Here is a 26,589-nt window from a genome sequence, read left to right as displayed (position 1 = left end):
GTTATTATTTACAAATATTTTAATTTTCTAATATTAAACATTTGAATTATATGTCTACTTTCTTAACAGATTTTTTCCTCGTGTTTCATTGTTTACACCAAGGTTCGAATCAATGAAGGAGTTCTCGTAAGAACAACAACTCTGGAAGCTCTGGAAGTTTAGGAAGTGGGTGGAATAGGTAGGTCGGGAAAAGTAAGCCTGATGAAAATTTAAGATACGTCCCAAAACCAATTTCCAAGAAGCGTGTTAAACGAGACCTAAAATTGGCTTTAGATAAACCATATAAATCCAGATAGTCGAGAAAGGAGTCAATCGAGCAATCTGCCAGCGGTGAGATTTATGACAACACACAATTTGGACAAAATTAAATTAAATGTTTTGTTTAGTACTTGTTTTACTAAAGGTTAAAAAATGGTTAAATAAGAGCTTTGAAATCATAAGAATGCTGTGAGAGGAACCATTTTAAAAAGTATTCTTCTGTATGTGTCTCTCGGTTTTAATCCCTTGGAAACAGATGCAAATAAAGTTTTCTATTTCCTCGCCTGAAGAAAATCTCTTTCCTATACGGCCGTTTGGCCTCGTTCCAAATCCCAAAGAGGAATAAGTAATAGCTCCGGCCCCCTAATAAAGGATACTTAAAGAGCTCCGTAGCGTACCCAAATCCGGACAGATATTTACAACTGGGCTACAAGATAAGGTCTCTTAAGGCAATACTAACCTCTTTTTCTTTCTTCGCGTTGAGTTACAGCCTAGATCGACCTATTGTCCTATTTTTCTCTTGTTTGCGAAAACTTTTACGACTGGCAGTGCAACAGGGCACCTCCTTAACGAATCACGTCCTCTAAAACCTTTAAAGCTACCCTTTTTTTTATGCGGATGTTGGACCATTGTTTAAAAGAGGGAGATACAGTACGGTGATTGCTCACCATTTGATCTCGTTTCGCATTGCGAAACCTTGCACCAATAACGGGTGTACAAAGTTTAAATTGATGTTACATAATTCTTGGATTATTTCGCTTCTTCGCTCCTTTGGAGACCCAATCATTTTAGACGTACGCATTTTAGAAACTTCATGTTTAAACATAAATCGGGTGGTAGGTAATCACGACAAAAGAACTGAATAAACGTCATGATTTAAAAGATAATTTTGATGGACCAGGTTGGGACAATCGTCTTCTAGGACCTTCCAGTGAAGAATCCCTGCATCAACCGTTGCGGCCATCCGCACTCCTCCTCAAGGAAGTTTACGTTTTTAAAATAGACTGAAGGGAGATAAGACATAAATTGTCAGATTTCCTTTTTAAGTCTGTCGGGCGATGGATCTATAGTTTGATAGTTTCTTATCTTTTCTTTTGTCCAGCCGTTTGGTCTGTCAAGTGTTTCGGCTGTAACTGAAGATGGCAGAAAGCCAAAACGCGTCTTTGGCGGACCAAAAGAGTTAAGCTGGTCTTACACTAGAACCGACTACGTACAACTTGGTCATACGGCTTGAACTCTCACATTGGAACAGACGTCAGAGTTATCCTTCATAAGTGGCATGCATTTTGAACCAGTAAATCATACTTGTAGGTTTTGTAAATATTTGAAAAATTTGAGAGGGTTGTTTTACCATGTTAAAAGTAGTTCTATTCGTTCCCCCACTTGTGATCAAATAAATCATAAAAAATGAAACCCAACCGACTCCGACGAAAGTCTCAAGCGTTGTATGTGAGACCAACTTAAACCCTCGCAAATGATCATAGTGCAGTTAAAGAAAATACGTGTATATAATCGCAGGTTACGAGAAAATTTCATGGAACGACGCAGGAGTCATACTAGCTAAAAAGGAAACCTAAGAAAAGCACAAGATCCAAATCCATTTTGTGGCATAAACTGGAATCTTGAGTAACTAAAGAGCACAACAAGCACGAGGAGCGTAAGCCAGGCAGGACTACTAAAAAAATGGAAGAAAGAACAAATGATATTCAACATTAAGGAATTAAAAATTCTGGCACGTATATTTACGCGACTATCAGCATATGTCGATGATGTCTAGAAAAAAAAAGAGAGAACAGAACATATAATTTGCTACTTTATAGACTTAAATACCACACTCGTAAGCAGAATTACTTCATTAAGGAAGCGGAAATCCTGAACGTTTACATTGCATTTCTGAAAGTTTTCCTAAGATTGAGTTTTAAAACTTGTTCTTTTTTCTATTATTAGGTATTATAATGGCATTACACTAAAGGAAAACTTTGATTGTAGTTATACAAATCATTTTTTACAGTTACAACCACTTTATGAGGTAAATCCGTGAGAACAATGGATTATGGCCATCTTCTTATTCACCGAAGGGGAAATAACAGGATCATCATATTTTGCAGATTTGCCCTAAGTCACTCGGTTATCCATTCAAGATTTCATGCTGGACTTTGTCTCCGTGTAATTCCACGACTCAGGGCGTTATCTTCAGGTAAAACAGAGACAAAACCTAGAGCAATATCCCAACGGATCAACCCATGTGTTTTATCTCCTTTACTAAGGTTCAGGTCACAAAAAGCCGTCATTTAATCTAATAAAGCCGACCAACTGGGCACAAACTAGTTTCCACTGGACATGCTCGGAGTTAAACAGAAAAACCAGAATGTTCAATCTTAATTCAAAACGATTGTGTGCTGTAAATATATATANAGTTTTTTCATAAACTTCTTTAAACGTTAATGGATTAAAGTAAAGTTAGTATTAATAATTTTTTTATCACTTAGAAAAGAACACTAGTCCATTCAATTTGTCTGCAATTTGGAATATTTTCTGTATATACATATTCTGTACACATTTATATCTAATCGCAAAACTTTGCCAACACGGGTCAATTTTTTCTTAGACAAGAGCAAACTTACAGTTGATGGATCGTCTGCGAGTCAGTCACACATGTTAAACCGGTCACTTACAGGATCCGTCTACACTGCAAGGGTTTATTGAATTGGTATGCTATTGAAACATGTTTCAACTTTGCACCATCTTCAGTGAGTAACCGACTGGCTGGTTGTCCATGCATGTCCTTATAAACGTGAGTTTTTGGTGTTGACGCTACGGGAGTTGATGTTCCTTTGGCAGTGTACGTGCATTCGTTCTTGTTCGAGTTTCGTTATTTCATTGACTTTTTGTTGTGGTTTATTAATTTGTGAATGGTGTTGTTATACCTTTTTTGTATTAAGAGGAAATGTTTTCGGCCTGTCGATCATGTGGTTTAGTACAGCAATTTTGTGCTGGTGTGAGTATTCTGTTAAGCTCGCTATGTTGTTTTTTCGGCCGAAGCTTTTATGTTAATATAAAGTTTGTCGTTTACGTATTTAAATAAATGGTTTATCCATGACCATTGTGAATTGGTTCTTCTAGAAGTGATTTAGAAATACTTCTTTAAGAATGGACGATGTTGGGTTGATGATATATATCAGGGGGGGGTGATATATATCATCTTTTGAAATGTATATATCACTATTGAAATTATATTCTGTAGTGATATTTGTAGTTATATAGTTTGTCTAAATACTAAAGGATAACTGGGTATAAATTCGTTAGGTCAAAATAGACTAGGTATTCAGTTGGGAGGAATGTGTTGTTATTGAGTTTGTCTATTCGATCGGTTGAGTTCTTGATTCGATACAGAATGTATTTTTTAATTTTAAGTTGGATTTTAGAATATTATAACGTACTGGTTCACTGTATACTTAAATATTTCGGTAAAATTCGGTTAGGAGTTTAGTAAGGTCAGAAACTTGTTTTTCATGGTAGTATCGCTGTGCTGAAATTAAAATTACGAGTTCAGTGAAACATCACAATCTTTTACTTGAAATCAAACGCTGGGCTAAATACATTGGTTAAATTGGATGTAATTGTCTTTGATATGATGCTTTACAGTGACCAAAAGTGTTAAATTTTACAAATAAATTGAACGAATTGAATTGCGTAATAAAAGGAATTGCTACTGAATGTTTTGTATGCTAATCACTAGTGATCTCTAAATATTATTTATTATAAACGTTTAAACATGCACGTAGATTTAAACCATTTTACAATATTTTTGTTTATAATTATTATCACGAAAATTTCTATGGGCTATGCCAGGATTTGAACACGCAACCGACAGTGGCAAAGGGTCCGGATCTTCTAACCAACCACTCGGCCATCGTGATCCAAATTGCATTCGGAAGAATACAAATATGTGATAGAAAGTTCAATATACTTGAAAATTATTGAATCTGTACTACTAATGAAAAGACGACCGAGTTCGGAAGGCCGGGATCGTCCGGTCCTGACCCCACGATCCGGCCCTCTGACGCTAAAAAGACAATAAAAACGTGTGTGTGAAATGTGTGGTGATTAGTGTCCGTTAATCGATAATTATTCAGAAATCGTGAGGTGCGGTCTGGTGTGATAGGTTTCAGAAAAACATTTTCTTTATCGTGCCAACGTTTCGATCTTTATTGAGATCATCTTCAGGGCCTGGGATTTACAAACATTGTTTACATTTAACAAATACATTTAGAGTAGAAATACTTTGATTGAATATAAAAAATATATTTTGCATTGTATAAATTCACTTTTCCACATCCTAAATGGATTTGTTAAATGTAAACAATGTTTGTAAATCCGAGGCCCTGAAGATGATCTCAATCAAGTTTGAAATGTTGGCACGATAAAGAAAATGTTTTTCAGAAACCTATCACACCAGACCGCATCTCACGATTTCTGAATGGCAATAAAAATCTTGATCAAAAGTTAATTAGTCAGGAGGTCGTAACTTCAAGAAGCTCCCACGTATCAAAACCACGATCGATAGGTGGATATGAGTCGTAGAAGAAGGATTTGTTTTAAAGGCCTTATTTTGTTAATATTAGCCACAGCGCATTTTTGATTAATTGAGGAGAGCGTGAAAAAAAGGCTAGGGGCGATGGTGGGAATCGAACCTACGACTGTGGTGTCTAAGAGCTTAGAGTCAAACCACACGGCTCTAGCGGTCTCTGCCCACTTAATTGATAGATGCATTCCTTGCCTTCATATAAGGAGCACTGATGCCACATGATATGAAAATTTTGCTTGAGCACAACAGCGAGCATTTGGCTCCTGTCTTCCGATTTTTGAAGGGAACAGGTCTGTTTTATTGTATATCTATAGTATAGTACAGCTAACTCGTTTTTTTAAGTAATTTCGGTGGCGGGACTGATATGACCCGAAATACCAGAGCTTCAGATTTGTACAAATTTTAGGTATGTGCATATGTGTGCGGAGTTAAGATATATATCTCAATCAATCATTTGTTATGGTTCGTTTATTCTAGATGAATATTTTGATAAAACCAAATTCTATATCTTGAACAAGTCATTTTTATAGATTCCTGTTTTTTTTTTTTTTTTTTTTTTTTTTTTTTTTTTTTTTTTTTTTTTTTTTTTTTTTTTTTATATGTGTGTTCAAATTTGGGGGGGTTATTGTGAAAAAAGGGCCAGGGGCACGGTGGGAATCGAACCCACGACCGCGGCGTGAGAGTCTCTCATGCTAACCACTCGGCTACCGCCTTACTTTAACTTTAATAACTGTGTATAACCGAATGGTAATACAATTTGTTTATATTGTGTAATATTTGTAATCGTATTTATTTATTTTTTTGGTTTATTTCTCGTACGACTAACCCAGTAATCAAGTAAATCAAGTAATGCTAATCTAGTAAATGCGAGTAGTTTACGTAATATATTGTTCTCTAGTCAACTTGAAGCCGGGGAATCGTACAAGGCCGATAACATCTGTGCAGAGGGCGGGCTGAAGAAAATTTCTCATTTCCCAGACGGACATTTGTCTCCACCTGTCCAGATCCTTGTCACAAGTGCCGAGTTATTGGACAAATGCCGCTTTCAATCTAATTCTGCGATAAGCCCCTCTCTCACCCTTCATACCGGACGCGAAATTTACATCGATAATTCAAAGCCGGATGATGTGCGGGATCGGTTTCGAACCATATTTTCCCGTATAATGAATCACTCCGAGGGTGGCATTTAATTTAATCAATGTATCGGATAACGTAATTAGTAAAAGTGATGACACCTCGGCCATGATGACAGAAATTGCCTAAGGAGAATTATGAAGGTACACGGGCAAATTCATGCTTTTTTCTCTCCAAAATGTAATCATGAAAGTGATAATAAAATATTTTTATTTATTTATTTAGAGAGCCTCGCTCGTGACACTAATTTATCTTCTCAGCCTTCTTTGCAGAAAATATAATGTTTATGAACGCCAAATTTTTGTGCATAAGATTCTGTACAAAATTAATTGTAACATCCTTCTTGTTTTGAATATGCAAACAGCTATACATAATAATTGTTTAAATCAAATAAGGAATCTAATATTTTCAAAAATAATACATAAACGAGTAAACAGCTAGGAAACCAAATTTCTAATCACTTTGCTTTCTACTTACTTTTTAGTTATTTATTTAGAAATCGTGAGATGCGGTCTGGTGTGATGTAGGTTTCAGAAAAACATTTTCTTTATCGTGCCAACGTTTCGATCTTTATTGAGATCATCTTCAGGGCTTGGGATTTACAAAAACATTGTTTACATATAGCAATTACATTTTGGATGTGGAAAAGTGAATTTATACAATGCAAAATATATTTTTTTTATGTATTCAATCACAGTATTTCTACTCACTCAAAGTGTTTGTCTTCTGTGTAATTGTGCCATTCTTCCGTGTCGTGTTGAGAGTGCCAGTAAGATTTTGCTTTTTATGTTTATATACGTTGCATTTTGAAGGAGTGGGAAGGATGTCGGTATAGAAAAGACATTTTTGTATAAGGCTTCGGCTTCTTTGAGGTGAAAAGAGCCGACGAAGGGAAAAAATGTGTACCAACGTATATAACATATATAAACACAAAATAGCAAAATCTCACTGGCACTCTCGACACGACACGCAAGAATGGCACAATTACACAGAAGACAAACACTTTTGAGTGAGTAGAAATACTGTGATTGAATATTAAAAAAAATATATTTGGCATTGTATAAATTAACTTTTCCACATCCAAAATGTAATTGTTATATGTAAACAATGTTTGTACATCCCAAGCCCTGAAGATGATCTCAATAAAGATCGAAATGTTGGCACGATAAAGAAAATGTTTTTCTGAAATCTACATCACACCAGACCGCATCTCACAATTTCTAAATAAATATCGATTAACGGTCACTAATAACCACACATTTCCACTTACATTGAAAGACAAAAAAGAATAGAAAAACAGAAAATATTATCCATCACAACCCAATTAAACGATAACCCTCTGGTATGACAGGAATCATTTTAAACGGTATAATATAAAGGCAAATGGACAATGAATTTAAACTTTTTGTTTATGATTTATTAAAATTTAAATATTCTAACTTTAATTTGTATAAATACCAATAACCTAATACTTAATTAAATATGCGATATTAAAAGGAATATAAAATGCATGAGATTTTTCCCTATATTTCCCAATTTTTTTAATATTTAATTTTTTGTTTAAAATATTTTTACAATCCTTTATTCAGAAATTACCTTCAATTTCTTTAATATTTATTGGTCCGGACGTAACTTTTGCTTTTCACGCTACACCAAACCCGAAAGTTATCAAGAAAACTCATGACCTTTGAATATCGAGGTCAAGATGTGGCACTATCGTGCGGCTGCTTTTGACTAATGTACGAAGGAAAATGGGATAGAACATTAAACCCAAATGATTCATTTATTATTGAATTGAACTTTGAAGATGTCGTGTGTTGATGAATATTCACCTCCCGTCTATTTCAAGGTGTTCAAAGCATGAAAGGTAAGCCAAGTGAAATCTCCATTTCCATATCGTCACTTTAAGATTCTAATTCCTAGATAATCACACTATGGGGAAGTATTAACTCTCACATTCTATATTGCCTTACCATCCAAAATGAAAAAGGGACCATCTACATACTTAAATGTAATATTAGAAACTTATCATTTTTACGTCAATTTTTCAGGACGAACGTGCAAATCTAAAAGAAGTCATAAGTATTTCATAACTCCTTTTACGTGCCATACAAATTAAATTATCTTAACACTTTCAAAGCATAGGAGATAAAGTTTCCACCTTACTGTCCGAAAATGTTCTAGACTTATTAGTTGCCTTAGATGGCGGTATTTTTGTTTTCTCAAATGTTCCTATCACCAGACCTTCGGTTTGAATTTACCTACCTTATGGCACAAATTATTTTCGATTAATTTCATTTGAGCCGTAGTTGTTGGCGTTTTTCCACTTTTGTTTAGATTTCGCGATCATTCGGCAATTTACTGTTTTAAAAATAGGTACTAGTAATATTTCTATTTAGAAATAATAGAAAGTACAATAAATCAAAATAAAATAACTTTTTCTTCTATAAACTTTCAAAAAGCATCTATGAAAAGAACGTTCAATCGTTGATACATTCCTGGCGTAACTAGATCTGCGCCTTAGCATTCGCCCGAATTTTTTATGTAAGTAATGACTTTTTTTAAATTTAAAATATATTTTATTTACAAACAACTAATAAAAAATAATAGTAACCGTCAGTAGTGAGGAAGCAATATTTGTTTATTGTGATTTTTCGTTTATAGCCAGATGCCTTATAAAATTTTAGAAATAGATAGGTACCAGCAGCATGGTCCCACTGAGCAGTTGAATTTGAAAAGGGAGCCACCTCTCCCTCTCTCTCTCTCTCTCTCTCTCTCTCTCTCTCTCTCTCTCTCTCTCTCNAAAAAAAAAAAAATTCAAACTCAAGAACAATTAATATTAAATGAATTTTCTGACGAGGATTTATTAAAACTATTGAAGGAAGAAATAGAGACGATGATGAGAACGAAGATGAAGAAAAACAAGATTTGATTCCATTGTCTGATATAAAGGCTCGGAAAAGCAGAAGTTAGTACATTTTTAAACCTCGGAGTTTGTTTTAAAAATTACCACGAAGATGTGACATTTCAGAACTTATAATTTTTTAATATTTGTACGTATAATTTCCAGTTTTAAATAATCGTATAACTTTAGTTATAATTTAATTATAAAATTCATTATAAACTTAGTTTATATGATTCATATGTGTATGTTATTTTTGTATGTGTATATTCATCCTTTATTCATATCTTACGTGACCATAATTTTAATTTAATGTAATTTGTTTTAATTAATATTTAATTATTAAATTAATATTTTTAATTATGCATATTATCATAATGTAATTTGTTGTACATAATATCAAAATGTTCATTTTATTAAAAAATCATCCCTAAAAATAAGCACTTAAAACTTGGCATGTTGTGCGGATTGCATAATTTTCACGCGGGATGTAAAATTACCTCCAGCCAACTTGGTTGATTTTTCCAACTTTTAAAGATAAAGATGATGTTTATATGCGTAAATAATTGTTATTATGTACTTCACCAAATAAATATGTATATAAAAAAAATATATCCCGTAACGGGGGTTTTCAGCAAAAACAGACCCTCATTGAAAGTGTTAAAAATCATAGTTGAGATTTCTAACTTTTTTTATAATTTGACCAATTTGTATTATTTTCTTCAAGGCATTTACCACATAAATATAAGCAAGTAAAACAAAGTAAAGTAATTCTATTCATATAGCAGGGTTTAACGAATTAACGCCCGTTGGGTGTCGCGGAATGAGGATCGAACCACTTTATAATATTGTAGTTTAAACATATTTTTAATCGTACATAGATCTTTGATTACGGATTTAGGATCTTCAAGATCCTCAAAAGAAAACGAACCGCTATTTAAAAGAAATTAAAATCAAATAATATAATCCCTTATGAAACTATATTGCAATAAATAAAATTTTATATTATCGTTAAATAAGGTTGTGACGTTCATTTAAACCTGTTTGGAAAAATCTAACTGTTCGCTCTCTTGCACCCTGCTTTTATCATGTCCAAAATTCACGTACATTACACACCGACCTTTCGGGAAGCCAAAGTTGGCAATTGGAGAGGGGCAAGTGGGCATGTTGATTGTGTGAAGACGTGGTGTTACAAAATGTAATTTATTACCGTCAACCCTGAGGAATATCGAGTATTCTGCTTTTGTATGAATGATCATCTCGCGGTACAAATCGAAAAAGGCGGGATAGCGTGATTATGAGATGTCTTCCCGAAGGACAATACGAGCTACAGAAAATAGGTACACGTATTTTCTTAAAAATAATATAGTTTTCTGTATAAACTATAACACTTTGTAGAGAAAGAAATGTACTCATCCATTGATTTTCCATAAGCAAAGAATGTCTTCAAAGTAAAGTGTATTATAAGAACCATTTGAATAAAATATCTTTAACCCAAGATTTACTAAACATTAAGCTCTACCGAAAACGTTTCTTCACGAAAAATGCCCTTAATCCTAAAAAGAAGGTTTGTTGGAAGACTTGGCATGTTTGATTCATTTAATCTGTTTGACAAAGTATTCACGACCTGAAAATTAATTCAAATATTATAATATAAATATTTTGATAATTTGATCGCTGTTCCTACCTTGGTATATCAAAGTTAGAATTTGCATTAAAATAAAATGCTCAATAAAAAATTTATTAGGTGAAAATCTTACGGCTATTTAATAATAAATAATTCCACGATTGTTTTATTCAATTAATTAAGGTTTTTAGTTGTGATAAAAAAGTCAATGTCAAGAGCGGGATTCGAACCCACGATCTTCGGCTAGATACGCCGCTGCTCTACCACTTGAGCTATCGTGACTTCGATCTACTCGGACACTAACTTCCCATCTCAACCCGACCTTTTGAATTTTCCCTCCTTTTTGCCATTTTTCACTATTTTTATTTCAACCAAAAACCTTAATTAATTGAAAGATATTAATTTGTCAAGGGGACCATGAAAACTAGTGAATTATATAAATAAATAATACTACCAAGAATTAGTTAATGTTAATGAATTTTTAATTTTTTTATGATCTATAATTAAGATACTTGAAACCGTTTTCTATATTTTTCATTTTACCACTAAGTTTGCAGAGACTATTTTTCAGCTTATTCATTCAGTGGTACTTACACCTAGTGGTTATTTGTTCTTACATATAAAATTGCTTTATTTAAAGATTTTATTTTATAAATAACTTACTAGAGAGTACGTTACGATAAACTATTGAAATAATTCTGCGAGCAAAAATAGTTCACCCTCTTAAACCCTAAAAAATAAACTTCACTAGAAATGTGACACTTCATTCTCCGGTTGTAAAAAACTTTTTTCTTTTTTTTTAACTCCTTCTTTGAAGTAATGTTCGTACAGCTCTTTATAATAGATGTGAACCACTGAATTCCACGCGTTTACTCGTACATAAGCTCAGCTTAAAAGACATTCTTTCAAGTTTGTTGTCGCTCTGCTATCTACAAAGTGATGAAAAGAATTTTTAAAAACAGAAAAATTTTATACCTACATCACTGTTTATGAGAAGCTCGCTCATTATCCCTCCTTTGCCGTAAGATAGTACCAATAGTTTATGCAAGAAATAATTGTACTTTGAAATCGTTTTAACTTTGTACAGTGTTTTTGACAGTATTTTTTTCTTCTATTCAACGTTTGTTATTATTTTTTCGTTTAAGATTTTGTTTACTGACTATAACGTATAAAATGTTTCGTTTTGACAATCGTCATATTACATGCTTAACTGTGGTCCAGGGTTAAACTTGATAGTACTTGATTTATACACCCAGAAATGCCAAGCACAACAAAAAGCTAATCGCATTTCTTGAAGCCATTACCTGGCCGTGGGTAGCATTCGTTTAGTAGGATAGTTATCGATCTTCAAATCGTACAAACCGAGACCAAATTTTTTTTTATTTTTGTTTTTATTTATTTATTTTTTTGACTGGGGCATCCGACATCTAGGTCATTTCAGCCCCAAAATATGTCTATATTCTATTTACCCTTTCAAACATTACATTCATACAAATAAATACATTCATACACTTAATTACCTCCATACAGTACACTCATTCCGTTTGGTCGGTGGAATACTTGATATTCCTCCACCGAAATATACTTAAACTGAACTAGATTGGGGTCAATGGGGTAGTTTTATAAATATTCCGCCATCGACCCCGAACACACACTCATACACTCTCAATGTTCGAGGGGCGATGATGACGTTTTATTTCACCCTCACACATCGCCATTCACGCTAATAAATACATGCACTCTGACAAAACATATAGACACACGACACATAAGACATTATATACAATAAAAAAAACCAATTTCCCCTAAAAAGCGGAACAGGGGACCCAGAAAGCCGCTGCAGTGCTCGAGTACCATTTTCAGATAGGATGGCATGCCTGCACGCTCCCTGTAGGGAGCCAAGGCATGACATGTTTCCAGTATGTGGGACACATCGAGCACCCTTTCTCTGCATAAGGGGCACCTGCGCGGGGTTTGACCCAAGGGCAGGTGCCCGTGTGTCAACCGCGTATGGCCTATGCTTAATCGCGTAAGGACGAATCCTTGTTTCCGGCTCAGATTCTCGGGGGGCCATCTACGAATCTGCTCTTGACGCGCAATAGCCTTTCGGACGACCCGGCCCGAGACCTAATTGTACCAAATTTAAAAAAAAAAAAAAAGACTGATTCGTTAATACTTAAGTTTGAAATGTTCCGGTTTGCTATCTTATCTTTTAAAAAGTAAATAGTAAATAATACCAATTCATAAAAATACAATAAATATAAAATTACTGTTCCAACGCGCCTATTTGGTTCATTTCGAATGATGGTCCACCTCTTCTTATAATTCTATAATTTAAATTACAATTAATTAAGGTTTTTAGTTGAGATAAAAAAGTCAATGGCACAAGCGGGATTCAAACCCACGATCTTCGGCTAGATACGCCGCTACTCTACCACTTGTGCTATCCTGAGTTCGATCCACTCGGATACTAACTTCCCATCTCAACCCCACTTTTTGAATTTTCCCTCCTTCTTGCCATTCTTCGAATCCCGCTCGTGCCATTGACTTTTTTATCTCAACTAAAAACCTTAATTAATTGTAATATATTAATTGGTCAAGCGGACCACGAAATTAGTGAACTATAATTTAAAGTTGAAGACAAAGTAATAACGATGATAAGAGATAGGAAAATAGATCGATATTTCAGAGATAGATAGATAGATAGATAGATAGATAGATAGATAAATAGATAGAGATAGATAGATAGAGAGAGAGAGAGAGAGAGAGAGAGAGAAATATAGAGTAAGAAAGAAAATACGAGATGCTAATTTCATAACTTTTTTAATTCCGCCTCATTTTTTTAGTAAAATTAACATTTAAAATATTTAAGATAAAAATTATAAATAAATTAAAATACAATTTTTGTCCTTTGTAGATCACTCATTTTAGCAGATTTTGATGTTATTTTTTACCGTTTGTTTATCAATGTTTTTACATTTGCTATTTGTTTATATCCATCTTAGTAGGGGTGGATTTAGGTGCTATATACTGTCTGTTATGATGACTTTCTGATACTCACTGTGATATGCATTTTGGTATGACTTCTCGAAAAAATGTGTTCATCTTTGGCCTATTGTTTTAATTAATTTTCTAACAATTTATTTTTATTAGATCAAAAGCGATAAATATAAATTGAACTGTTCTTTATAATTAAAAAAGGACAAACGGTTACGAATGTATTTCTTTCATTTGTTCGGTACCAATAATTTTGTTTACTATCTTCGCCGGGTCTGTCTCTGTGCATTTCGCCATCTTCAAAAATTACATGGTTACCAACCCGCAGACTACACAGTGATTTTTCACAATTCATAAATTAAAAAATTCACTATTTTGTATTACTAGTCGTAGCAGAAAAGCATTAAACCTGTACCTGGCAAAACGGTGTTTAATTATTATGAACTTCTTGCCATGCTTTGCCTACAGTCAATATAGGCATACTAACAATATGATTTATTAAGCAGTCGTTTTCAATATTTTTTCCCCCCATTTTGGTATGTCAGACTTGTTGCAGCTTCTAACCATCTTCAGTACTGGGTCTGCCAATTTGATCACCGAATCAAAGAGGATAGTCTGACCAAACAGAACAGAAATGTACAGATTGATAAGTTAAACGTAGTTTGACTGCCAATTAATTCCGTTTAAAAATTAAAGGTCTGTTTATAGGAATCATTACAGTCTATACACATACCTTTCAGTATGTGATTTTGATTGCTGCAGCAGAGAAATAAGCACTGAGTTTAAAATACTTAGTTCATCAAGCACATTTGGTTACATTTTGGTACCAAACTGTTTGACTACATAGTTAAATGGATATGTTTATGAACTAACTTTCAGTTAAACCATAATAACCAATGAACGTTTTTAAAAAATACCTAGTTGTTTAAAAGATACCGTTCAAATATATCTTTTTTTAATTAAATTGTGTCGGGTTGTCTTAATTTTGAAATTGAAACTTAAGTAATTATTTACACGCACATGTGAATAATTGCTACGATAATTTGTTAAAGGAAAAAAAGGCATTTCAAACTAGAACAGGAGTTAACCGAGAACATGTGTTTCTGTTCACATTGCATTATTTTTCCATCGCGGGTTTGCTATTGCTGTCGCCTTTTGCAAGTCTCTCCATATTGCAGGGAGTGGAAATTATAATATTTCCTCCTGGCGTACCAGTACAAGGTGGCGAGAGTGAAGAAGTAAAGGTATAGTTTGAATAAATTGAATAATGGATTACTCGTTCTTACAACAAAGTTGAGCTTTTTGGCAGTCATATTAGAAATGGCTTTAAATAAATTTATATTTTTTTTTTTGAAAAATATCTGTCAATTTTTTTTTGAGATTCCGACACGGTTTTGTTGCCGTAACATCGTTTCCCCCCGAAACCCCTGGTGTGATCCGGGTGGCGTGAAAAGGCATATAAATATGTAGGTGTTCCAACCCCCTTGAAGGGCCTGCACACCTCATACCAACAACGCACCTGATAAAATCGCATTTCATCTTCTGCGCCCCAACCCTCAGGCTCCAGCACGCACACACCCGAAAGTCGGGCATTATTTCACAAACACATATGCTCGGATACATATTTCATAAAATGTCTCCGTCCGAAGTTATACCCTCTCGGAGCTCCGCATTCGGGAATATGAGGATGAAAACGGCTAATGTTGAACCCAGCCGCTTCTGTTTATAATCGTCATCAGTCAAGCTTTTTCTCTCTTTAGATCCATTGAACAGAAAAATCATGGTTTTGTTCTTTTCCAATGGGGTACATTTGTAGAAGTTCTCTTTCAACTCGGTGATAGAAAGAATTTTTTATGCGGAGGTGCCTATTATACTGAAACGCCGAACTTTCGCAAGATAAAGCAGATTTCAGTGTCACAACTTTACAGACTTCGGGCATTATTTACATGAAAAAAGTCGTAACTGTAATAATTCTCATAAAATCGGTCATAACCAAACTTCTCGTCATCGTGCTCGAAAAAATTCGATTAAATCGTAGTTGTTAAATTATATATCTAAACTCTAGCAAGCTATTTTACAACGACAAATTGTTTATATTTAAACATTAGCTCATAGGCTTATTAATAAAAACAAGTCATTGCATAATATTAGAGGGCATGATGTTTGATCTCAAAATAAATGAAAGCAAGGGTTTGCGTTGGTCCATAGGACATTTTGTTCGTTCATTATTTTCCTTTTCAAATTCTTTAGTGTTTTAAATGATTTATATCATACGTGTGAAGCGTTAATTTATGTAAGCCATGAGTTTTTTCGAGTTGAATGTCTAGTGACTATATTGTAGATTTTCATCAAACAATTTTTCGTCAAAATGATTGAAAACGACTAAGCTACAGGTTCATGAAAAAATAAACCTCACAATAGATTATAGCTTTTCTTTTCATCTTATTAATTACTTTTTTTTTATTTAGAAATCGTGAGATGCGGTCTGGTGTGATGTAAGTTTCAGAAAAACATTTTCTTTATCGTGCCAACGTTTCGATCTTTATTGAGATCATCTTCAGGGCCTGGGATTTACAAACATTGTTTACATATTACAATTACATTTTGGATGTGGAAAAGTCACTGGCACTCTCGACACGACACGCAAGAATGACACAATTACACAGAAGACAAACACTTTGAGTGAGTAGAAATACTTTGATTGAATATATAAAATATATTTTGCATTGTATAAATTCACTTTTCCACATCCAAAATGTAATTGTAATATGTAAACAATGTTTGTAAATCCCAGGCCCTGAAGATGATCTCAATAAAGATCGAAACGTTGTCACGATAAAGAAAATGTTTTTTTGAAACCTACATCTCACCAGATAGCATCTCACGATTTCTAAATAAATATCGATTAACGGTCACTAATCACCACACACTTATTAATTACTTAGCTCCCAGCAAGGAATTAGGAGGGAAGCTTAGTTTCAAAACTAAAAACATGTTGCGCACAAAATAAAATAAATGTAGAACATGTCGGGTTATATGGTCTCCCTCTTGTACGGAGAGGAAAGAGGTGGAAAAAGAAGAAAATCAAACAAACAGATAACAGATGAATTCTAAGATTATCCCTTGGGAATTGCGGCGAGATGGACTTGTAGTTGGGTCGTGCCTGTCATTTTCGTCCGCCTATCGTTGCTGTTTATCTTGACACGTTTCGGCTTCTCACCATCTCTGGTGATACGCCAGTCTGATCTTTTTGGTTTGCCACTGAAGATTGCTGGAAGTCTATTTTAAAACTGCGATGATGGGCAGGCCAAAATGATCAAAAACGACGAAAGTGCAGCAGGCGTTAAAAATATTTTTTAAATTTTCATGATTAATTTTATTTTCAATTTCGTTCATTTTGTTCTACCAATCTTCCTTGTTTTCGTTCGTCATAAACCTCACTAGAGATGGAGAGAAACCGAAACTCCCAAAGCGCCTGTCAGTAACTGGGATGCTCGAACGATCACACTACAAGCATTAAAAAGTCAAAGAGTACATTTCTAATCATTCGTTTAATTCCATATTTATCTAAAAAAGTGCATATTTTTACCGAGCATTTTGCAAGAAAAGTTTATAGTAATCAAAAATTTACATGATTGATTGTCATTGAATTTTCGTTGTTTTCGTTATAAAAAAAGAATTTTATATATAAAATATATTTAATAATATTCTTGTTTGAATTCGAATTTACCTAGACAAAATTAAAGAAGTGAATAATTATATAATCCAATTTAAATACAAAACAGTGAAATTTTTCTAAGACATCAAATAAATATTAAAAATTGATGATTAATGTAAAATCCCCTTTCATTCAGTCATATATCGTTCAGGTTATTAGAGAAAATTCGAAAAGAAATTAAATCTCAGATTAAAATAAGAAGGTGGAGCGTAAAACTGTTTTATCTTACATAATTTTAAGAAATAGAAGTGTTCATTTTTTTTTCAATAAATTGAACTATTATGCAAGGGTTGCTGTTGGAATTAAAGACTCCTCTCGCTCTCGCCGTCCCAAAAGTGAAATCTTGAAGAGGATGGGGAGACTAAAAGGGCGGCTGATTTGTGAACCAAATGAATTATAACTTAATAAGGTCGTGGATTATGAGCTATTCCACTGATTTCCATTAAAAAGTTTGTAGTCGCGCAGCTCTTCGTAATACGTTTAGAAGACGTATCCTCCCGGTTTAATGGTCCGGGTTTTGAGAGATCTCGGAGAAGAAAAAAAAAATACCGGCGTCTCCGGCGTTACGGTTTTGGTTTATTAAAGCGTTAAGACCGAGGTCGTTCTAAGTGTTCCGAGAGTTTGAGGATTTGGGCATTAACTCTAGAAGTGCTTTTTATCCAGGAAATATAGTCGCGACAGAGAGGACCTTCTTTTGTACTTTTTCATTAGTTTCCCTCGTAGCCCTTGGGGATTTAGACCCTCAAGAATAACTAAGCCCTGCAGATGATGCTTAATTGAGATACGAGGCTTTACACTAAATCAACACACTTCATGATTCTTATAGTGGACGTTATTATAAAGATCACAAAAAAATTGTTGTTACTTTAATTAATTATACTTTTTATATAAGGTCTAGGTTGAGATAAAAAAGCTAGTGTCACGAGCGGGTCTTATAGTATCTTAGAGTCGTTATTGCTCATGATGTGATATCTCATGCCCTCAAAAATGATTAATGGTCGTATTCGTCTTGAGTAGATTGCCATATCTGACAATGAATCTATTAAAGTGGGGAGTAAAAGATTTGTCATTGACGAAAAAACGGTGAAAACAATCGCTGTTAATATAATAAAGTTTGTGAAATACAAACGCGAGGGTGAGTGAGTGAAGGAGAGAGAGTGAGAATGGGAATAGTAAAAAAGATAAAGACAGGTGATTAGAACCATAAAGCAAGTCACGGAGTCATCTGATATGTATATATAAACTAATATACCTGCCAATGCTCAAACTTACTTTTTTAAATATTCAAAGTATATAAAAAATAAAAAGTACGCGAATATTGATTTTTCCTGGATTATTTTAAGTTATTTATAAGTTCGTTTGGTTCGGTTCTCCAACAAATTAATTATTTTTAACTTTAAGCTATATTAGTTGTTGCATATTTCAAAGGTGAGAAAAACGCAAAAATGATTTTTTAAATACGCTTTGTTACTCAAAAGTTATGGCCAAATGTAGGACTCATTGACATTTAAGTTATTATTTACTAAGTTTATTTTTAAATCTTCTTTAAAATATAAATAGCCCGAAGTTGGATCCATCGCAGACCAGACTGAAAAACACATAAATTTCCGTTTTTCATTTTCACTTGCTCATTAGGAAAGCATGATCAAAATCAGGGCTATTGGATAGAACCTTACAATATTCGACTATCTAATTACTTTCACTAATTTCGGGGTCCGCTTGACCAATTAAATCATTACAATTAATTAAGGTTTTTAGTTGAGATGAAGATGGCAAAAAGGAGGGAAAACTCATAAAGTGGGGTTGAGATAGGAAGTTGATGTCCGAGCGGATCGAGGTCACGATAGCTCAAGTGGTAGACCAGCGGCGTATCTAGCCGAAGATCGTGGGTTCGAATCCCGCTCGTGCCATTAACTTTTTTTCATCTCAACTAAAACCCTTAATTAATTGTAACGTATTAATTGGTCAAGCGGACCACGAAATTAGTGAATTTAATGATTTAAAATGAAGTATACTTCACTAAAGCTCTCCGTGGCCATTTCATTTGTCGTCGAGAATCCAATCCGATTACACGACATTTGAAAAATGGCAAAAAGGAGGGAAAATTCAAAAGGTGGGGTTGAGATGGGAAGTTAGTGTCCGAGTGGATCGAGGTCACGATAGCTCAAGTGGTAGAGCAGCGGCGTATCTAGCCGAAGATCGTGGGTTCGAATCCCGCTCGTGCCATTAACTTTTTTTCATCTCAACTAAAAACCTTAATTAATTGTAATGGTTTAATTGGTCAAGCGGACCACGAATTAGTGAATTTAAAGAATTAATATGAAGTACACTTCACTAAAGCTCTCCGTGGCCATTTTAATTGTTGTCGAGAATCCAAACCGATTACACGACATTAGAAAAATGGCAAAAAGGCGGGAAAACTCATAAAGTGGGGTTGAGATAGGAAGTTGATGTCCGAGTGGATCGAGGTCACGATAGCTCAAGTGGTAGAGCAGCAGGCGTATCTAGCCGAAGATCGTGGGTTCGAATCCCGCTCGTGCCATTAACTTTTTTTCATCTCAACTAAAAGCCTTAATTAATATCTATTTACTTTTGATATTGTTTTTTTCGGGTTTGGTGTTTTCACAGTAAGTTAATTTCAGTTAACAGCAATGTACTAACAAAAATTATGAACAAGTGTTTAATTTGAAACAGTTAAATTGAGTTAACAGTACTATAAAATAAGGCATCTTTTTTTTAAATTGTAACATTCCAGTACAAAATAAATTGGTTTAATGTAAGTTGAGCAACCAGACCTCAAAAAGCTTCTGAATGGTAAATTGCAAGTGCAAATTAATACAATAAATCATTTATTTCTATTTTCTTCAATTGATTTTCGAAATTTGCTTAAGTTGTATAATTTTTAATGGGACTTGAGTATGTCTCAATTTCCTATTAATGATGTCTGGCATGATGTCTTTGAAGTTGAAAGGCATTTAACTTCCTATGCAACCTTTCTCATGTAATTGCGTCAAAACATAAATTTATATTTTTGAAGTACTAATTATTACTCTTATCGACTTTAATGCGTTTGGGTTTGTGTGATTTGTGCCGATGAGCTGCGTGTTTCTCTGATTACCAATATTTATGGATGATGACTAAGTCGAAACTGCCTAACTTTAAGAGAGGGATTGAGTTAATGACGTGAAATAAGAGCAAATGAGGCCGTAAGATTGTCTCAATGTTCAATAAACAAAATAATGAAACCCCCGGTTAAGAAAAAAAAAATGAAATTCAAGTTATACTGGGATATTTTACATTTGAAACTAATCCCTCCAATTCGTCTAAAAGAATTTGAATGGGTACGACAGGCACAAATTGGGGCAATGCCCCGAGTTGGAAACTAAACCTCAGACTTGCTGTAATCCTTGTTGATGTAATTCTGCTCTAACCAAAACACTCGGGCGATGGGGAGGTCCCGGAGCGCCACTTAGGATTTACATTTGATTTCCATGTCTGAGGCCTCTCTGATGGTTGAGCCTTTGCTTTTTAATGGACCCGCCCTTTTCCCAAGTCTGTGGTGGTGCCTCCTTAAGATATCTTGTTAATTTACTAATAAAGAATTCATTGAAGGAATTCCTGAACCCGTTTCTTGGAAGGGGATTTATTTTTGTTTTAATAGAATGCTTTCAAAAACAAGGATTACTGTTTTTGTTAAGCCTCAAATACGCAGATATTTAAACTCCATTTTCCAGGTTCCAGTTATATGGAAATGGGGGAGGAGCTATTTTTACTTCGTACAACAAACTTAGCAATGAAAGTAGGTTAATACTTCTCTTTTGTGGAATTGATTGCATTAACTCCACTTCATCAGTTGGGGAGAACCGTGTCTTACGAGAATACAAGCCACTTTGTTACCGTGCCACTTGGTTGCTTCTTATTTGTTTTTACTCGCTGATTTTTAGATTTTAAGGATGTCTGCAACAAGCTTTGATAATTCGTATGCAGGGGCTGGGCTATATCGACTATTGGTCAATATAGGTCCAATGGGATTGTTAGGTTTGTGTCTTTTTGGGAGTGTGGTGTCTGGGATTCATGTGTATGTGTTTCTGTGGCGTTAATGATTAGGGGGCGGATTTTTATTGTTTTTCTAACGCATTTTCGACATTTTGTGTAGGGTCTCTCTCTTGTTCCGGCTGTGGTTTACGTTTTGCATGAATTCTAATTTTTTTTGTAACGTAACCTGTTTTGCCATGGCAACTGTAGCGTTGCTTTTGACTGCTTTCTTGTCAATCAAGACATTGTTTCTTAGTTTTCGTCTGCGTTTGTATAGGAAAAAGTTTGAGATTTTTTTTGTTTATTATGGTGGCTGTTCGTTCTTGTATGTCCTTGGGTAGCAACAAATGGCTATTTCTGCGACTACTATGGTTTGAGTTCGGTGTTTGGTTTTATTGTTATGGATTAGTTCATTTTGAAGTAGATTTGTTTCGGTAGTCTTGAATTTTAATTGTGTGAGATATATAAATGTATAGGTCATTGACGGGCCTGTGTTTTGAAAGATTAGTGTTTTTTTTGTCAGGGGTGGTTTTTTGGAAGTCGGATACTCTTGCTGGGGGAGTACATTGCCGATGGTTAGGTGTAAGCCCAGGATTTCTTTGATCAATCTATTTTCTTTATGTATTAGTAGTGGATTTCTGCTTTTATTTGTTTTTTTGTCTGCTTTTATGGCAGTCCTGCATTTGGGTCAAGTTTAAGTTTACGTAAGTTGGGGTAAAATTGTCAGTATGGCATTGTATATTAAACCAAAGATGGATATGATTGAATGACTTCACAGTTTGTGGTTTGAACTATTATTTTCAACTATTTTATAGTGCTGCATAGGTTAGTCGTTTTATTCTGCATGCCTTTTAAGTAACGTATCACAAAGTTGATGACGGGTCTTCACCAGTCGTAGATTACCACCCATTCTCAAGTTCATTGCACATGTTTCTTCAGTAAAAAACTGATCCCCTCAAATATTGAAAGAAATAACCTCATTAGAAAAATTGTTCCAAACCTGTGGTTTCCATAAACGAACCACATTCATATATTAAGTATCGACTCTCTTTTGATCTACCTTGGCAGACCTGGTCTATTGTTTTTTTAAAATTGATTTTTTAACTGCTTATCAAGAGAATTTTTGACAAATCTGTTGGTCAACTACAAACGATCTGACCTCCTTGTCGATGAAAGGGGTAGTTCATAAGTAAACCCTCTAGTTTAACAGGAATTACTTTACCGTAAGGACTTTACTTGTCTGAGCGTGGATAAGGAAATGATAATGACAAGTCAGCAAAGTTGCGGTACACTCCGCCAAAGTCTCTACGCAGAGTCCCCTAATGAAACTTGTACTTGAGTGAGTTTCTGTGCTATTCATATCGTTAATATAACAAAACCTATCTACTACTACTCTGTTTCTAGGATTTAAAAAGTCTATTCTAATTAACAAACCATTTCTTATTTCAGCATTTTTAAATTTTATTTAAAGGGGAATAAACCCACGGATTGCGAATTGGTTATACACCACAGCGGTCAGATAATGAGACAAAAAACTAACTGTAGTCTACAGACCTAACATGACAGGGACGATGTCCTACTACAGCGATGGAATACATGTACAAAAAGATGACTTTCCAATGTGTCAAGTGATATCTGAGGTACAAGTAAATAAATCAAGTTCTAAAGAGAAGGCAACACAACATTCTAGAGAAAATTAAAATAAATGAGTTGGTTATAACATCTGAGAAAATGAGACGAAACCTCAACTTTCCTAGTGGTCCTTCAACGGTTAACTCTGGAAGAAAAAAACAAAAAAACCCGAGTTTGAGGTTCTGTGTGCATTGTAACTAACTCGTCATTTAAAAAGGGCCCCTCCAGCTTCCCGCGCCAGTAGATAATTAGACGAAGTACCATCTCAAGTTCTTATTGTTTTGTTTTGTTCTGAGCTCGTGCTTACATTGTACCATGTCGGTATTGTTGTAAATTGTGTGAAAATAAAATGTTAATTTATGTTAGTATACAGTCCACGCTTATTTAAAACCCCACGTCGCCCACACCTACTTTTGATGGATCAAAGATGAAATAGCGAGGGAGTGAGTACAGATAGGGGTAAAAGGGCCGTATTACACCCTACCAAAACCCGGACTGGTTCCATCTATCTCCCAAGTCGAGGTCCAAGGCACAGGAGTTAATTAAGAGGAAAATGAAGGGTACACGGAATAAATACTTTCGGACTGTAGGACAGTTATAAAGGGACTAAATGCGTATGCTAATTTCGTCCAGGATTGCCTATTATCTAATGGCTCAAGGAAAACACAGCAAAGTAACACAAAAACCATACCAAAAACAGCACAGGAGAGTGAGCTAAAGTTGGATGATAAGATAAACTGAGGCATTGTACAAACGTATGTGGCAAGCTAAGATCGTGATCTCTCAAAAAGGAAGGCGAAGGAAGAGCCTCTTTCTCTCAGCGGGTAAAATGTGAGGAAAATTATAGGCCTCTATATGGCCATACAATATACCTATACAGGTGAAGTGAAGGTTAGAATAATTTGCTTTAAAGTATTAGTACATATTAAGCAACGTTATAAATTATGAGTTATGGTTATAACCGGAGTGAAGAGAGACTTCCATTTCCGAGAATGTTACCTATGAATTACGGAGAAGTAAGTGCATATGTATGTGGAAGAGCATTTATCCTGTAATTGCAATCAATACATTGAGGTGTATACCTGAACAATTTTAATTTATTTAGAACAAGCTAAACATTCAAAACACCTTAATTTATCTTTAAGTCGCATAAACCTGTGATTTCATTCGCAAGGCCTTGGGAAACGAGTACCCATACTTGTTCAAGAAAACATTTTGCGTTTAGGATCAAGTGAATTCGCTGAAAGCTTGTGATTCTGATAGCCCAATTCGATCTAATCGCGCCTATGACGGCACGTTTTACGTCCCAATGATCACCTAAAAGCCCCTAGTTTTACGGCGGGCGAAGCAAATCATCATGGAATCGCCTACTTGTTACTATTTCAATCGGGGATGGAAAGTCCTTTCAAATGTCATACACATCGCGCTTTATTTAGGATTTTATCTGAAGAAACCATTCCTGACTTAAATTCTCGAATAATTCAGCATTATTGGTCTCTCTAAGGCGTACTAAGAGCCTTGAAAATAATTGGTGAATTTTGTCCCGACTTTCCCGATTCCCAACTATATCTGTAGCTATTTCGCAACTAGCCATACGAATAGTGTATAATTTCTGGAGCTGAATAAATTTTACAATAGTACCTATTCGTTACATTCAGTAATCGATTCAAAATGAACCGAAAAGCACATTTTCCCGATCAATAGCGAGTTGATATGTAAGACTGCTTTACTGATAGTGGTGTGATTATTGCGCGTCGAGCGTCGAGTTGTATTCCCAGAAATTTCCTGATCACCCCAGAATAAACCACAAAACGTTTATTCGTGTTGCTCGCAACATGATCAGTTGCTGTTGCATCACATGTACCATATATAAGACCATATAGTCTTATACACGGTGCACCGATGGTTTCTGGGATTTCGATCTTGAAGAGAGGTAAAGTCGCGGTAGACCTTCCGTTCTGGACAAATTGGTAAATTAAAGAAGCTCGACAAGTGGGTATGATGGGTACGCAGGAAGCTTCGAAATTTGGATGTCTCTTCTGTTGCGCCATTAAAATAATCCACTTCTGGATCGAATCATCATGTGCCATTAGAATGGATTCCGTATGATAACAGGAGGCGTACAGAACAGTGGTTGGAGAAGTATGAAGCGCTAAAACACTTCCCGAAACCAAATCTGCTCCCAATAAATTATGGTGACTGTTTGGTGGTGAACTGCTGGGGTTGTTCACACAGCAGAGAAATAAGCCAAGAAATTGACAAAATGCACGAGAAACTCTAGTATTGGTAAACCGTAAGGGCCGATTCTTCTTCGCGATAACGCAACATGTCAGCAGAAACTTAAGGACTTATTATATGAAACCTTGCTGCACCCTCCATATTCACCCTACTTCTCGCCTACAGAGTTAGTTACTTTTTTAGGCATTTTGTTCACTTCTTGATGGTAAAATATTTAGCGAACGCGATGAACCCAAAAACGCATTCCAAGATTTTATTGTGAGTCGAAATAAAAATGTTTATGTCACAGTAAAAAAAGAGTAATACACGTTGGCAAAGATGTATAGATTAGAAAGAATAGAAAATAATTTTCTTAATGTTCTTTATTTTATAAATAATACAAATAGTTTTGACTGCCTTTTCAAAACCTGCTTTATTTTTGCACCAGCCCAATAAAATTCTATCTAAAATGCAATCGAACTTCCCCAAGCGCACTGTCTTAATAAGCCACGCTTATCACGAACGCCTTGGCGATTCCTGGCCAATACTCAGTTCTGTAATTAAGTGATTGGATGTTGATTGTGAAAACCCGATACGAAGATCAGTTCGCGATTCTTTGTCAGAGAAATTGTCTAAGTCATAAAAGTCCGTGAGAAAAAGAAAACTAACGTCTTTGCATGGATCCGTGTACATTTTTTAATCATTTTTTACTTGTACTTATTTTTTCCGTAATTTGATCGTTGGATAGGTCTGACAAGCGTTTTGATATTTCGCCATTTTCAGTGTGTCTACAAGTGGAAATCCAAACATTTCATTTTTTTTTTATATGTGGACCCTCCTAATAAGCTGACAAATCCCCGAGTGGTGTCCGCTTATGAGCCAGTTCTACTGTATATCTGTAAACCCTGTCTTACCTAATGATACCTTAATTCAGACATTTTGAAGAGAAAGACGTTCTGAGAAATAGAATGATGATCGGATATGCCATGATACTTCTTCTTCTTTTGCGCTCTTTGCTTTAGTACGAAAATGCGTTTTACAATAAAACAAAATAAAAAGTAAATATTAATAAAACAATTCTCATTGTACATCTGTTTGTGTGTGGCTTTCCAGTTTAAAAGATCAACCAATACTTACATTGATAAACATTTGCTCGGGGCCCAAGGACGTTTCCTAAAGCACAAACGGTTTTTTTTGCCGTCGGCCTGAAGCTACAGCCATGACAAGATGTTTCGGTTACTTGTATTAAATGCAAATTGCAAATTCAATTGCATTGCCTAATAAATTTTTCATGGTACGAAATTATTCAATGTAATGTAGTACCGAAAGTATAGTTTTAAGATGCACGCTGAAATTTCCTCCTGGATTTGTAAAAAGGATAAACGAGATGATGTTTTTAATTACTTTAACTTTATTATTTTTTTTATACTTTTTGCTTTTTACAAGGATTCTTGATGAGTGGAATAAAAATATTTCTGGCC

General features: G+C 34.8%; 1 protein-coding gene across 1 annotated transcript in view; it reads left to right on the top strand.

The window, feature by feature from the left end:
- The window catches only part of LOC106660788, a 666,377-nt gene that overhangs the window by 28,400 nt on the left and 611,388 nt on the right, over positions 1–26,589 (top strand). The gene's annotated exons all lie outside the window — the stretch shown is intronic.

Source organism: Cimex lectularius, unplaced genomic scaffold, assembly GCF_000648675.2.
Source record: "Cimex lectularius strain Harlan isolate CLEC.00 unplaced genomic scaffold, Clec_2.1 scaffold81, whole genome shotgun sequence".
NCBI classification, from domain to species: domain Eukaryota; kingdom Metazoa; phylum Arthropoda; class Insecta; order Hemiptera; family Cimicidae; genus Cimex; species Cimex lectularius.
This window is presented reverse-complemented; position numbering and strand designations above follow the sequence as displayed.